This window comes from Pithys albifrons, chromosome Z (genome assembly GCF_047495875.1).
Source record: "Pithys albifrons albifrons isolate INPA30051 chromosome Z, PitAlb_v1, whole genome shotgun sequence".
In the NCBI taxonomy this organism is placed as follows: domain Eukaryota; kingdom Metazoa; phylum Chordata; class Aves; order Passeriformes; family Thamnophilidae; genus Pithys; species Pithys albifrons.
Window position 1 is genome coordinate 75,780,548 of NC_092497.1, and position 15,565 is coordinate 75,796,112.

Here is a 15,565-nt window from a genome sequence, read left to right on the forward strand (position 1 = left end):
GTAGATGGCAGCCTGTTTTTATGTGGAGAGCCACAACTCGACAGCACCACAGTGTCACTGAGCAGAGCTGCCAGCCATACTTCTCCCAGCAAGGCTTGATACTCGATCTTGCACATTCATCATGTTTCATACCTGAGTAGTGCTTGCCACCTTTTGCATTTCCCCCCTCTTTTTTGCTTTTAAAAGACCATGTATGATCCAGTAGAACGGAGTGGCAATAGCTCTCTTCAAGAGTTGCAGTGGGACCTATTTGAACCCATGGCGAGCCATCACCTCCGTGTCATCGAGTGAAGTGACTGCCAGGGAGAATGGAGATGTAGGACGAGGAAATTTTACTGACGGGCAGAGTGGGTTTGCTGATGCCAACAGAGGGACGTCAGAAGCCAGACCCTCTTCTCTTTTCCTAGAGGTCCGACCACAACCACACCAGCTTTGGGGACCTGCTGTGCGCAACTCCCCCGTGCCTTGGTGATGGCAGCACATTTTGGAAGTCGGTAGGGTCCGGGTAGCCCCCGCGCTGGGGTGCCCAGCGGTGCGCGGGCAGCGCCGCGGGCGGTGTTTGAACGCGCGGCGGCGGCGGAGGAGGAGCGGCGGCACCGCGATAGCGCTGACGGGCAGCGGCAGCCGCGCCTTGTCCCCTCCCCTCGCCGGCGCGCCCAGCCCAGCCGGCAGCGCGGAGCGGAGCGGGCCGGGCCGGGGATTCCCTCCCCGCGCCGCCGAGGTCGCCATCTTCACCCCCGAGCTCGCCTCGGACGCCGCCGGCCGGGCTCCCGGGGAGCCACCCGGAGCCTGCGCCGCGCCCGCCCGCTGCATGTGACCGCCGGGCGGTAGCGGCCTCCTCCGCGGATCTCGGCTGCCTCCTCCTCCGCCCCCGGCCCACCGGGGAGGGGGCGCGGGCGCCCGGCAGCGGGAGACGGAGGTGCCGGGGCGCGGCGGGCAGACAAAGGAGCGGGCGCCGCCGTGGCCAGCGGTGAGTGTCGGGGCAGGGGTGCGGGGACCCGCTCCCGCTGCCCTTCCCTGTACCTGCCGCTGGGCTGGGCTGCGCTGTGGCCGCGCCTTTGCCCCGGGGCCGCGGAGAGGGATGGGGAGGCAGCGCTGCCGCCGCCTGCGGCCGCCGCTGGTTCCGCTACCGACCCCGCGACCGGGCGGCGCAGAGCGAGGGCCGAGAGAGGTGCCCGGGGGTGGCGGGGCCGGGCCGGGGCGGGGCGGGGGAGGCTCCGGGAGCGGGCAGTGCAGTGCGGACGGCGGGTGATGCTCCGCGGGGATCGCGCCTGACGGCTCGAGCGAGCAGGAGCAAGCAACACATTTTTTGATTGGCGAAAAAAAATAAAAAATGAGGTGTTGATTTTTCCTTTTTTTGGGGCTGGGGATTGTGTTTCTTATTTTGCTTTTTGGATGGTCGTGTGTGCCCGGCCCTTCCTAGCGCTGCGGCGGGCAGGCAGGTGCTGCTGTGCCGCTGCCGGGGGCAGGTGGAGGGCGCGGCCGCGGCTCGGGCTGTGCCCGGCGCTGGGCGTGGTGCCGGGCGGGGATGCCGCGACGCCTCCTCCTCTCCCTCCCGCCCCTGTCTCCGTCCCCACGGAGAGTCCCGCGGTGCTGCCGGAGCCGTATAAGGCCGCCCGAGCCGGGAAGGAGGGGCGCTGACGTATAACAGCTATGACTTTAGTGCGCACTCAGAGAAGTAAATTAGTATTTAATGCGGTTATTTGAAATGTGGCGCTTGTCTCCTGAGTTAGTCGTGTGATTTTCGGGCAGTTACTCCGTGTGTGTGACCCATGTGCTCTTACCGGAATTGTAACTCTTCCTTTCATAGTCCAGGAGAACGTTGAGACTCTGTGACTTTGAACTCTGAAGCTGGATATGCACTAAACTGTAAGTCTTCCGATTTTATTTCTGAACTTGGATTCATGAATGGAGTAATTACTTCGTGTATCTGAGGAAAAACTAGAGAAGTAATTTAAGTGAAACCCAAAGCAGACTTTACTATGCCCATTATAAATATATGTCCCTCCTGGGCTGTGATAAGGTTAAAAATGGAAAAGTAAAGAATATGTGTAAAATCTGGGGGAAGGGGTTGCCTTAAGCTTGGGTTTGCTTAGGCTCTTGCTCTAGATACAGTTTTGGTGACCGGTCTTAATCCTCATGATCTGACAGTCACCTTTTAAGGAAACAGGTGTAAACGTAATACTAGTGTGTTTCTGTGTATTTGACTGAAGTATGTGCGGTTAGATGCTGTTTTTTCCTCACTCATAAGGAATATTTAATACATTTTGTTTAGGTAATAGGTTTAATAGTAGCTCACTGAAGGTACAAATATCTTTCTAAGAGTTGTTTTTTATGATTTTGAAATATAGATGGGATTTTGAAAGATGTAATTAAATGCTAGACTTCTACTATAATAATGTTTTTGAAGGGCAAATGGGATGGTTGTAGGTGAAGTTGCAGAAACTGGTCAAGCAAATGATAACAGCCACTAATGAAATAAGTAGCAGCTTAAATAAGCAATGAGATAATTCACTGTATAATTGTAATATGTACATAGACTGAATTTTATGTCAATAATTGCATCATTTCTCTTTTAGATTTGGTTTCTCCCATTAGCTTCGAGTGAGAAACTAAAACCTGGATATAGCTGTCTGACTATCTAAGGGGATTTTGCTAATGGATATCCATTATTCAATGTTCAAGAAACTTCGTGGTCAAGTTTCTGTATATCTAAATCAAAGTTGTATAGCTTAGAAATTGCATTGTGCAGTCCAGGAAATATTATATGGCATTTGTATGCCAGAGGAATGGAGAACTCTGTTGTAGCTTGTCCAGAAATGTTACAGCTCTGTGGTGCATAATCTTTGATTTAAAGGCTGTTTTACTGAAAAGTAATTACTAATTTACTTATGCTATCATGTAACTCGACAAAATAAATTTGATTTGAGGCCTGCTACTAGTAATTTGGACCTTATGTGAGTGCTCAAAGTTCTGTGGTGGCTTGGCTTGCAGTGTGGTGGTCTGTGGGAAGCCTTATGGACATGCTGACTGGTTGTGATAGGGGAAAGATAGTTGCAAATGTTTTGGACATCCTATCATAGTTTCTGCTATGAAAAATATTTGAAAAATGAGTTAATTTAGAAACAGGAAAGGAAGATGAGAAATTGGATGTCTTTCTAAAGATTTTACTGTGCATTTTTTTACCTAGATACCAGCTTTCATTGCAGTGATAAAACTAACCCTAGAGTGGTGATCATGTGCTATGGATGTAATCAGATTAATTGCTATGTAGGGATTACAGTAAGCAACAAGTATTAAATGTCTCATTTCATATCTTTTCCCTAAAAGAAGTGAATTGACACTATCCTGCATTTCTAGGAGTAATGGTTTGTAGTGATGAAATAACACTAATCAACAGTTGTTGCTGTAATTGATTGTCTACTCTGGAAGAGTCCATGTAACACCTGCTAACTTGAGCAAGCTTTTTAGAGCAAGCTTGCACAGACCCTTATTTGCATTAGACCTTTTGACCCTCAGAGATAGTGTGTGAAGGGTTTTCTTTTTTTGCCTCTTTAGTTTCTTCTTGCTAGAATTATAGCAAACTATTAAAAAAATACTTTTTTCTTTGCACTATTGAGGAGAAAGATGTATTTCATTCTATGGTATGTAATTGAGATGGCAGTTCCTTGGAGTTCAGGTTTTTTTTCAGACTAATTTTAGGACTAGCACTGAGATAACTTGCTTTGCTTAGTGAGATTTATAGACCAACCTGTAGGCCTGAAGCATCATGTGATATTAAAGTAGTCGATAATGTATAAAAAGCCCCCAGTGTTGAAGTATCCTGGAAATATCTCTCTTGTTGATTTTGTTGTTATTACTTTCATTTTCAGTGAACTTTACTTGATGTGGAGTGACAGATTAGATGCAAACTTAGCGTACCATAATACTGAAGAGAATATCTTGCTCTGGGCAGAAACCCACTGGATCAGTGTCACTGAGTGGATCATATTCAAGTGTGATTAATACTCACTTATTTTTGAGTGATACTTTGACTATTCAAATTAGTTTTCAGCAACTCAGTTGCAGCTCTTGATTACACAGCCTGAGTCCAGGTACTGAATAGTTTATCTTAATTACTGCAACACATGTTTTTACTAGATATGGTTCTAGCTAATAGTATGTTGCCTTGCATAAACATACGTCTGAATGACCCTGTTATCTTTGGTCACCGCCTTACCTCTGGGTATCTGTTTCTCCTTCTACATGCCTGTGTGCACATAGAGAAAATGGATGAAGACTAGCATGTCGCTTTGTGCTGCCCTGTTGTACCTCCCTGTGTCGTATTCATTAAAACTTACTGTTTCCTAGTAACTACTGTATCTGTTTAATGTTAGTTGTGTTGTGTCTCCTAATTTTAGTATTGACCTGTAAAGCAAATGAAGAGTTTTAAAAGAATTGAGGATATTGTGAAAATGTTAGTCAGTATTTTGATACTTCAAAAAATGAGAGAAATGTTTTCTTATATATGTTGAAGGACTGTACGGAATTGGCTGCTGTTTACTCCACAAACATAGCTGAAACATGAATGCCTGTCTTCCAATGCAATTTAATCTATTCTTAAAGTATAAAGCAGGGTTAACATGAAGGAGTTTTTTTAGTATTGTAGCTGTCTTGCCGTATTACTTTTGTGTTAAAAACTACTGAAGCAAAGTGTACATGACGACTGCAGAAATAAGTGATTTTTTTTAAGAATAAGTTTTTGAATAAACTAGATGGGGATGCATTAGAAAAACAGGGACATGGTGTTCCTTCCTGTAGCCAAGCCTGGGAGGAAAATAAAGGGGAGAGTGGGAAGAGAAATGCTGCTCTGAAGGATATTGATCCTGAGATGGGTGAATTAGATTATATTTCTTTAAAAAACTTCAGTAGATCTGAAAAGAGGCTTTTGAATATTCACAGTCACTTAACGGTTTGATCTAATTTTGAAGAAGCAAGTCCCTCTTACATGATTAGATGTTGAGAAGTAATGACAAGTTCAAGGAAGGAGGAACCTGAAGCAAATGAAAGTGGGTAGGAGAGCAATCAAATAGCTGCATGAGCATGTTGAAGTGGGGACTTAAAGCATGAATTGAAGAGGAAGTTTAGCAGCAAGAAAACTGCTGTTTGTAAGAAACTGAATGTACGAAAGTTAGGCTGGTAGGGGTCCTACAAGAGGGTCTGTGCTCAGTGCATGTTACATAGATGGGTAACTGTTCCTGAGGACTCCTTTTGTTCTAACAGTAGTTTCTGTTGACATCACCTAAACTGCAAGGGGAAGAGGAGCTCTCTTGCTCATGTAGAAGGAGTGCAGACCTACTTCAAAAGCAGTCTTACATGTTCTCTGTCAGTGTCTCATTAAGAGAAGGGCTTAGGAAGGAAGTGTAAGGAGGAGGATGTAAGATGTCAGTGTGATTGTCAGCGGGTTTTGCAGGCTTCCTGGAAACATGACTGAACTGTATTAACTTTCTCCTCTGATTTAGTTAGCTTTCTGTCCAGGCAAATTGACAGTATTCGTTGTGAGATGAAAGAGGGAGAACTGATGCCTTCTCTCTACAGGTGCAGTAGGGCATGAGCAGTGCATGGGAGAAAGCAAGGTGCTGACAGCTGGCTGCTGTTCAGCTTGCTTCGAAGTTATGGCTAAGCTATATTCAACTAAGTACTGAAGTTGGTCTCTGTGGGTTATGTTCAGTTGATGGATTATTTGGGTGATGTTGAAAATACAGATCACATTATGGGCTGTCGTCTAGTAATCTCAAATGTCTGTTGCAGTGACCGGAGGACTTGATCTGAAAGCTGTGAACTCAGTCCTTCACTGAAGAGAATTTGAATCTTTTCCCCACCATTTTTAAATTGTAACAGAAGTGTCATGGCCAGTAATGAGTTTTGTTTGCACTGTATAAACCAATGCCTCTATGTTGGGGTTGATGTACTGGAGGAGAAATCGCAATTCATCTCTGAAGTAAATGAGAAACTTTGATCTAAACAATAAGGGGCTTGTAATGCTGGGAGAATATTGCATGTGGTGATGACCACTGCGATGCAATAATTTTTCACAGCTAAACAGTTACAGTATTTAGAGTTGCACTTTAGGCAAGCAGGGATGAAATACTGTAAGTATCTCTTGCCGTTTAGGCTAAAAGAGAACTATTTGTTCTGTCAGTATATAAACAGTACAAGAGCATGAACCAAATAACTGATTACAGTCTGCATGCTGAGTATTTTGGTATCTTTTTTACAAATTGCAGTACAATTCAACTTGTTTTTTTCTCACTGTATGTGCCTTGAACTTTATCAGTTGCTATACAGAGTTCAGAAATGCTTCCTTGGGAAAATTTTCTTTCCACAGAATAGAAAGTATGTTGTCACCAAAGCCACCTCAGTCAAAATCCTGATTGTCTTTATAGGAAAAATAAACATGTCTGCCTTTTGAATGAGGCCTGTGATTTCTGTCTTAATTCTGTCTTAAAATACTGGCTTGTCTTGTATGGGCTTGATATATTTTTCCCTCACTGCCTTTTTGGAAGGGGATCTTATTCTTGTATTCACCCACTGAATTTGGAGACCAGCTGTTTAAATCTTGTGTAAAAATAGGACTTTTCTACATTGCATCTGGCTTCCTTGTCAAAAGAATTATATTACTAAATACTGAATCACAGAATCACAGACTATTCTGAGTTGGAAGGGACCCACAAGGATCATCGAGTCCAACTCTTAAGTCAATGGCCCACACAGGGGATTGAACCCATGACCTTGGCATTATTACAACCAAGTTTTAACCAACTACTGTATGCATAAAGTGCCTTGTTACATTTATTGGTTGCTGATATCTTGCAGTTCATGTTCAGTAATTCTTGTGCTGACTGATAACGTCTCTTAGTTGGCCCCACATGATGCAGCTATTAGCATCAAACACAAGTTTCCGAAGGAATTGCACCTACTCCTTTAAAGCTTCCAGGGAACAGTTTCTCATTTGAGCTCAGCTGCCTATTTCCCCTCTTAACCTCTCAAGTAAATGGTATCTTGCCCTGATTTTTTGCACTAAAGTTTTTTTCTAATAAGTTGAGTTTTATACGCTTATTAGTTCTTTAGTTCTGCCTTGATATAATTAAAAAAATTAACATTGATGTAAGACAATAATTTCAAGTTAAGAGTAGTCATTTATTTGAACTGTATAAACAGATTTTGAGGTAAAATATAAGGTGTTTCCTCCAGCCAAAAGTGTGTCTAAGTACTTCAGAAGCAGAAGTTTACCAATTGTATTTGGTGTTGACATATCCAAGAAGTTAATGTACGGTGGATGGGAAGAAAGGTTTAAGAATATGTGTTTTAAGTTACCTCTAATTTTTAAGGGAAGGCAGAAGGGAGCAGGGAATGGTCCCTTCATACCTTTTGTTAATGTATTTGTAGTTTAGTAGCAACACAAAGAATCAACAATTGTCACATTTGCTCCCAGCCTTTGCCCTCTATGTTGTTGGGATATGTGCATATTCACAGTAGGATTATCCTTATTTCTTAAGATTTTTAAAATTATTATTTATTAGTGTTGAAAGCTATAATAAATGAAAGGAAACTGCATTAAGAGTGATCCTACTTGGGAAAAACGCACAGCAGGCACAGATTTATTATAGTTCAAAGTCCAAGTGTGCATTTTAGTGAAACAGTATGTCGTATTTAAATTAGAAATTCCATTAAATATGTTGTTCTGAAAGTGACAGTTCTACAGATAGCTACTCAAATATTGACAGAGATAATGGGTGATTATAGATTTATGCTTTGTATACTGTATATATGCTATTTCTATTTTCAGATTCTTAAAACTTCATTTAATTTCTTTCAAGGACAGAAAGCATGGTGTGAAAGCTTTGTTGCTTTATTTATACTGATTGAGGTCATACTAAGATGCTTTTGTCAGTGTTGTTCTGTACAGACAACTTTATCAAACTATTTGTGACTTATTGTTTCTTTAAATGTAACTTAATTTGCGTTTGAATCTATTCAAAGATGCTGAGGGCATTTCAAATACTGTACTGTTCCAAAAACCCAGGCAGCAAATCTTGCACATCACCATGGTAATGTGTGTGTGTGCATGGGGGAGGAAGGCTAAAGTCAGAGTCTGCATTAACAGAATCTGTTAATATTACATATGCTCAGTGGCACTAGCACTGCTTGTTCTTTGACGTAGATATGTTCTTTGCTTAATTAAAAACAAAGTAATATGATGGAGTTAAAACTCATTCTAATTTTTAATTGTATTATTTTTGGCTTTTTTTTTTCGTGATTCTGAAACAAATGCACTGAAATAATCAGATATGTGAGTAATTACTGCATCTCCTTTCTGTTCAGAAAATGGCATATGGTAATCTTGAAATCTAGTGAAGAAACTTCAAGCTTTCTTTATTCCCTCTCTGAGAACTTATGGATATTCTTAAGTCAGTATTTTGCAACTAGAGTTACCTGCAAAGGATGCCTACTACTGACAGTGCATGTCCTGGTGATTTCTGTGAACTTACTGTGAATGTTTAAGGTTCTTGATTTTAGGTAGGGGTAAGCCTGTCTGGATTCTTTTGTACATGCAATTATTGCTTCAGGCACAGAATTAGTTCTGAAGTGTCATCAATACTAGTTTAATTATTTTTTTTAAGAGGAACTGTGTTATGTTCTAGATTGCTGAAACTGGTTCTTAATTGCCCTTCCTCAGTCATTGATGATGGCAGATAAAATTATAAATGCCTATGAATTTATAGGAAGAGTGGACAGAAGTTAAACTGGACTTTTCTTGCCTCTTTACTACTACTGTAGTCTAAATAAATTGGAAAAAATTAAGAGACTTGGATGAATAGTGATTTATTTTCTCCATTACTACTTTTATTGTCTTAGAACTATGAATATGGTGAAGGGAGACTGAGGGAAGACCTCACTGCAGTTACAACTTCCTCATGAGGGGAAGAGGAGGGGCAGGCACTGATCTCTTCTCTGTGGTGATCAATGACAGAATCCAAGAGAATGGCTTGAATTTGTGTCAGGGAGGTTTAAATTGGATATTAGGAAGAGATTCCTCACCCAGAGTGTGGTTGGGCACTGGAACAGGATCCCTAGGGCAGTGGTCACAGCACCAAGCCTGACAGAGTTCAAGAAGTGTTTGAATAATACTCTTAGGTACATGGTGAAACTCTTGGGGTTGTCTAGTGCAGGACCAGAAGCTGGACTTTGATTATCCACATAGGTCTCTTCCAGCCTAGGATATTCTATGATTCTATGAAATTTTAATGAGTTAACTTACTAGTTTAAAAATGCTGATCCACTGCTGTCGAGAATTACAGAGGCATTGATATGGGTTCAAAGTGCAGTCCGAGTCATGGCTTTTGTGTTAGATCACCTGAGAGAGCTGGCTTCATCGCTCCTTCATTGCACAGATAAACCCTAAAGCAAAACCATCAAGAAGGATGTGGAATTGATATGCTCTCACATCATCAGAGTTCAGATGAGTCAGAGGAGGCTCATGAGAGCTGTCTGTGCCACCAGCTGAGCAGAGTCATTAGCCTGGCATGACATGAACGGTCAGACTGTCCTGATCTTGTACAGTAATTTGTAGATCTGAGCCATCTGTGTGTGCACTCATATTACTTGGTGTATTTTGTTTCTACAATGCTATTCACTTGTTGTACACAATCTGTCATAGCTATAACACTTATTATTGTGGAATTTTTCCTTCAAAATGCCAGGCTTCCCTTAGAGAGCGTGAGTGTGGGAAGTGATGACTCTGACAGTCTTTGTCTTAGAAAAAGAAGTTATGTTTTGTCAAGGCTGTTTTTGTGAAGGCTGAGCACCTGTGTAGGCTGGAGAGTCATTTGTATATCTAATGACTTGCTAGGCCTTTTTTTGCTTGTTGGGGAGGGAGGTGTTTAATGTCCACTACAGACTATTGCTCTTTCTAGGTGTTCAAAAGACAGAACTTGAGAATTCGTAGGACTTAAAACAGGAAACTACGGGATGAGATTCTTTTTTGTTGCATCAGTTCTCTCAACCTGTGTGTTGTGTACAGGATTTGTAGTACCACACAGGGTGATTGCTAAGCAGGCAGCTAAGGGTTTAATCATACTAGGTTTTGAAGAAAAAAATTTAAATAAATTACATCCTTTATTCGATATATCAGTGAAGTTATTCTTGTCAGGTTCTCAAAGTCTATATTGGCAGGTGTGAAAACACAGTAACTGCTTCTGAAAAAGCTACTAAATGCACCTTCCTCCTACCAAAACTCCTGACACTATTAGACTCTTTCAGCTGTTCCCTTAGAAAAAAAAAAGGAAAGCCTTTATGGGAGTAAATAATTTGAGAAAGAAGTATTAGGGCAGAGATAATTTTTCCTTCACTTTAGAAAGGCTTAGCCTCTCAAACATTGTAATATGTAATGAGTTTCTGTGTACTAAAAATTTAGTGTGTCTAATTAGAATGAAATAAAAATTTTCACTCCTTATGTAGCTGAATTTCTGCACTTCAGGCTTTGACCAAGGTGTTTTTCAGTCCTCTCCTGAGTGTGTTCGTACAGCATTGTCCGTTCATGTTCCAAGTAGACACGTGTGTCACTAATGAGCCAAGGAATTCCATTAGAACAAAGGAGAAATAGGAAAGTCTGATGCCAGCACAGATAAACATGACCTGGAGGTCAGTCTTTTAGGTGTCTGACTACTGCCTAGTTTCCAAGAGAATTATTTGCCTTTTTTTTTCCTTGGGGAGCTTTCTGGATGCCAGCTGAAGTAAATGCAAATATTTTAAAGGATTGAAATGTCTTTAAGCTTGCTATCTTCTAATGATCTCTTGCACACAGAGTTTGAGAAGGAGAAAAGATGTTCAGAGATGAGTTTAAGTAGGCCACTGTCCTAAGTCCTCTTCTAGGCTGAGTTGGTGAATAGAAGTATCTTCCTCCTAAATATGTATCTAAGTGTAAACTCTGTGTCTAGTTTGTTCTCTAAAGGACTCTAATTTTGAGACTTATATGCCTCTGATAGGAGTAGGAGAAACTAAAATGAACTTTCATGAGTTTTTTGTTTCTCAACTTACCTTTAATGTTATGTGCTTTATGGCTCTTTGGGTGCCAAATATGCATCGCTCTGAAATCATTGACATTTACTGACACTGTTCACATTCATTATGGCTCTGTTAAATGAATTGGTGTACCAGTTATAAGCTTCATAATGAAATAATAAAATATGCTTTACTGGCTATCTGATTTTCTGTATGTATATGACTTTACCATTGGCTGAAATTGGAGGATGATTGTAAATCTGTGTGTATATACTATATATATCTATGGGGATGAACATTATATAGCAGGTGCAAGAGTAATCCTTTATATTTTTTCCATTTCTGCTTTTAGTAGCTTTCAAAAGGATGTAAAAATTAGGTGTTCATGTACTGTGAATGTTAAAACATAAGGTATCTCAAGTGTAGTAGAGAGGTGCGGCTTTTTGTTTGTGGGCTTGTTTTGCTTTTGTTTGAAAATAAAATCTGCAAAACATTACCCTACGATAGGAAACGCATAAAATTTAATCTAATACTACATTTACCTTATTTTTACATGCACGTTTGAAGTGTGAAATGGATTTTTTTTCTGTTTTCAGCTTTCATTGCAGCTTCTGTTTCTTTTGAAGCCCTTTTCTGATACATAAATGCTGTAGTGACAGTTCGTCGTTACAGGTGGATGCTCTGTAAATACAGGGTGTGTTCTGGTTTATTGTGTTTGCAGGGGTTTTTGAAACAGGTTTAATAGCAGTAAATAATCTGATACTACTTCAAGTAGCAGTGATTCTTCTTGTCGCTCAGAGCCAGCTCTTATGAATGTGTTTCCTTTCTGTTATTGCCTGCAGTACTTGTAATCCATCCTTCCTTTAGCTGAGAACTACTGAACTTGGTAACAGATGTCATGGATGATAATTCAATAACAAACTTGTTTGCTAAACCTCACACATATCATCACATTTAACTGCCAAGTTACACATTTTTATTGGGATTTAGTACAAACCAGTTCCTCCCTGAACTACCTGATATTACCAGTAATCTGAAGTCTGATCGCTAAGAGAGATTATCTAGCTAATCTTGCAAAAAATTGTTGGAATATGAAACTTATCCAGGGCCTTTCCACATGCTTCTGCCAACATTAGTCTGACCCTAGCAAAGGAAACAGCCAAAACAAAGTAGTTACTGCTTTTGTAGACCTGTTACTTATTTACTTCATATAACTGTCATACGTATGTATATGTATAAAAATTATTTATGTATTTTAAACAGTGTTTAAACATACAGGGATATAAGAGTAAAGAATAAAGACCAGAGAGTCACAAGTCAGTGGAAGTTTCTCCCAACACTGCTGTGCCTCTTATGCTTGAATTCGTTCATAAATGGAAGTAGTTCAGCCATTCTGACACACTTTACAAAAAATTGCTGGAGAAGCTCCTGACTCTCCCTGTTGGTAGTTGTTTTTTTCCTGGAAACATGAAGTTAGATTGCTCTTCATTGTGAATAATTTGCATTAGGAGCTGTAATTGATAGTCATGTAATTTTTTTCGTTTTTCCTTACTCTCTAGATTTGGGGATATCTTCACTGAATAACTTGCTGCTTAAAGAAACGACTAGAGTAACTGAAGTTGGGGATATCAGGTAGGCAATACTGCCATTTTACTTCTCACTTTAAATATTGATGTAAACGTTGGTGACAGATCTGTGAATATTCATTGTGGTACCAATACTGATCATCAAAGCGTGATACAGATTTTAAGCTTAAGAAGATGGGATCTGGTTTCATGGCACTTCTTGTGAATTCTAAGCAGCATTTCAAATGCCTGGTGAGAAGCCCCTGATAAGAAGTCCTGCAGACTTACGATGAGCAAATGTACTTTGTGCTCATAATAAAAACTGATTAATATTCATACTTAATTGAGACTAATTTTGGCAGGAGGTCCAGGTACAATTAAGTTAACAGATTATTTTTGACAGCATTGTCTTGTTGCCTGAACATACTCTGGTATTCACGGTTTGTGCAGCCTCATACACTTTATCTAATTTCCCTTCCCAGTTTTCTTAATCGATGTAAATTCTCAATGGATTTGCTAGTTATGTCCAATTCACATTTCTATACCTTTATTTTAAGTAAGACTCCTAAATAGATCTCAAATGTGTAATTCTTAAATAAAATGGCAAAATTCTTTTGGTGTTCTTTGTGTAATACCTTTCATGGCTTCAGTGATTTAATTTGTGGTTTTGTATAATATGCTGTTGTTTATCTTGGTCTGCTCTGATTTTAAGGACCCATCTAGCTTCCTTTCCTTCACTGCTTTGTGATTCCCATCAAGTATGCATGTTTTACCGTGGTATTCAATAATGTATATGAATGGCCAGTGTTTTTAATGAGCTGAATTTGCCTCCACCAAGTTTCTGAGATAGATCTATTCCTAATTGACTTTAGCAAGTGATAATAATTGTAGCACATTTATGTAAGGCTAATGACTGTGAATTACATGAATACAGATGGAAGAGTTAAACTCTGAAACTATTGCTGGTTTCTTATGAGTTCAGTTCTATATAAAAACTTTAATTTTAGAAGCTTATGTATTCTCATTAAATATTTTTCTTTACTGTTGTCCTATTTTTATCTAAAAATCCAAATGAACTGTGGAAAAGGATTCTGGAGGGTATCGGTACTTTAGGAAATGTGCATAAAAAATCTCTTACATATGCTCTTTCCTCAGAAAGAGGTGTAACTTTTGGAACATGTTGCACAGTTCTCAACGTAGTGTTTTGCAGGCTTAGGTCTCAATTTCATTACTCAGGAACTACATAACAAGTGTCTTTCTATTTTACCTAATGCTTTGTGCTTCTGAGCACCATTCATGTAGTGTGTAATTCTCTCTCCCTTCCCCCACTTCATTTGGCAACTCGGAAGTGTTTCCAGTGTGACTGAAGATACCAGACATGTTTGGGCTTATCCTTCATGTTTTACTCTTCCTTTTTGTTATCATCTGGTCTTTTTTGTTCTGATTTCATAATTACTTGTAAAATGTTTCATCCAGAGAGGCTGGGGAAGACAGAGTCTGCATATGAATTTACCCTGGAGAAGTATGTGACAAGGAAGTAGTTGTGTTAGTAGCATGTGAAACGCAGGTGAAAATGGCATCCTAAAGTGGGACCAGGAGCTGCAGCCTCTCTTGCTCGCCCTGCAGTTCTTTCTCTGGCTTCCTTCTTGCTGCTGTGGGTCAGGAGCATCCCCTCACGTTTATATACCCACCCTGTGAAAAACTGTTCTTTTGCACAATGCGAATGGACTGTACAGGTGGGGAATCTCTGCCCTTGAGGCTCTGTTAGGAGGGGGGAGAGAGAAGAAGGAAACAGTAGGCCAATAAGGTAATTTTTAAATATCCGAAAAAACTACCAACCTCGTAAAATTCCATGACAAAAAAAATCCCACCCAGTGAAAATGGGTGGAAGGGGCAGAAGGAAAGGCACAGGGAGAAGGAGAGCACAGGCATGGATGAGGGCTGCTGCAGGAAGGCCAAGTGGGGGCGAGAAAGAACTTCTGGAGTATTAGCTCAGTCAGTGGTGATCCCCAGTGGAACAGGAGCAGATAGAGCAAAGAGAATTCCACAGTGCAAAAATACGTATATTTCATTCTTGTGCCAGGAACAAGTGAAGTGCACTGGGTGTTCCTAACCTGTTGGCTGCCTTTTCTGTATGTGCTCTGGGAGTGTCTGCAGGAAGCTTCAGTCACAAGTCAGGAAGTACAGCCTTCCTGACTTGCCTTCCTGGCAGCTATGAAGGTGTTGAGAGTAAAATCTCCATAAACATCTCACAATATGCCCTATTCCAGTCTTAAAAAACCAAAAGTCCTTTTATTTTATCCTTAGCCCTAAGACCTAATATTTTTCTTTGTTTATCCTAAGTTTTTGAGGTTCAAACTGATATATTGTAAGAGAGTGATGCAGGACAGCGCTCTGGGGCCATTTCCTGCTCCCTCTTTACCTAGAACTCTACAACTTTTCCTTCCTCTGCCCCACTGCAATTGTGTGGGTAGATTTGCATCTTTGTTCACATGCCAGTGTTTTTTGTTGCATGACTTTGACCATGTGCTTGGTAGATGTACTTCCAGTATGCGAAGTAGAAGCATTAAGACTTGTGGCTCTTCTTCAATACTTAGTGTATTTCTCATCTGGTCTCATGATACTCTGAAGCATATTTACTTTCCAACTGTTTGGAGCAAACCTGGAGGAACCTAAAAAAAGTGTTTTCCTCAACTTTTCTGTTCTAGTATTGCTATTTCACTGAAGTTCTGTAATAATGGGGTGGGGAAAAAGACAGAAAAAATTTTCTTTTCACCCTTCTGGAAGTCATATAAAAATGGTAATGAATTTTAGGTAAATGCTTTTATACCAATAAATGACTTGAATTTGTCCAGGAAGCCTTTGTTCCTTTCATGTCTAGCACTAAAAGCTTGTGCAACACTTCTGCAGTACACTCCTGCAGCCAGGAGTCCTACCTAAAATGTTATTGGACTGTT

At 40.6% G+C, this 15,565-nt stretch overlaps 1 protein-coding gene across 2 annotated transcripts in view; it reads left to right on the forward strand.

Annotated features, from left to right (window-relative positions):
* Nucleotides 1–644: 644 nt before the first annotated feature.
* Nucleotides 645–15,565, forward strand: part of CDC42SE2 (CDC42 small effector 2) — an 85,964-nt gene continuing 71,043 nt past the window's right edge. The window contains exons 1-3 of one of the 2 annotated variants that reach the window (XM_071580868.1): nucleotides 645–970; nucleotides 1,811–1,869; nucleotides 12,603–12,675. The gene's annotated coding sequence lies outside the window, so the exon portion shown is untranslated. The remainder of the gene's footprint in view (nucleotides 971–1,810; nucleotides 1,870–12,602; nucleotides 12,676–15,565) is intronic. The other variant, XM_071580869.1, reaches the window with a different exon arrangement.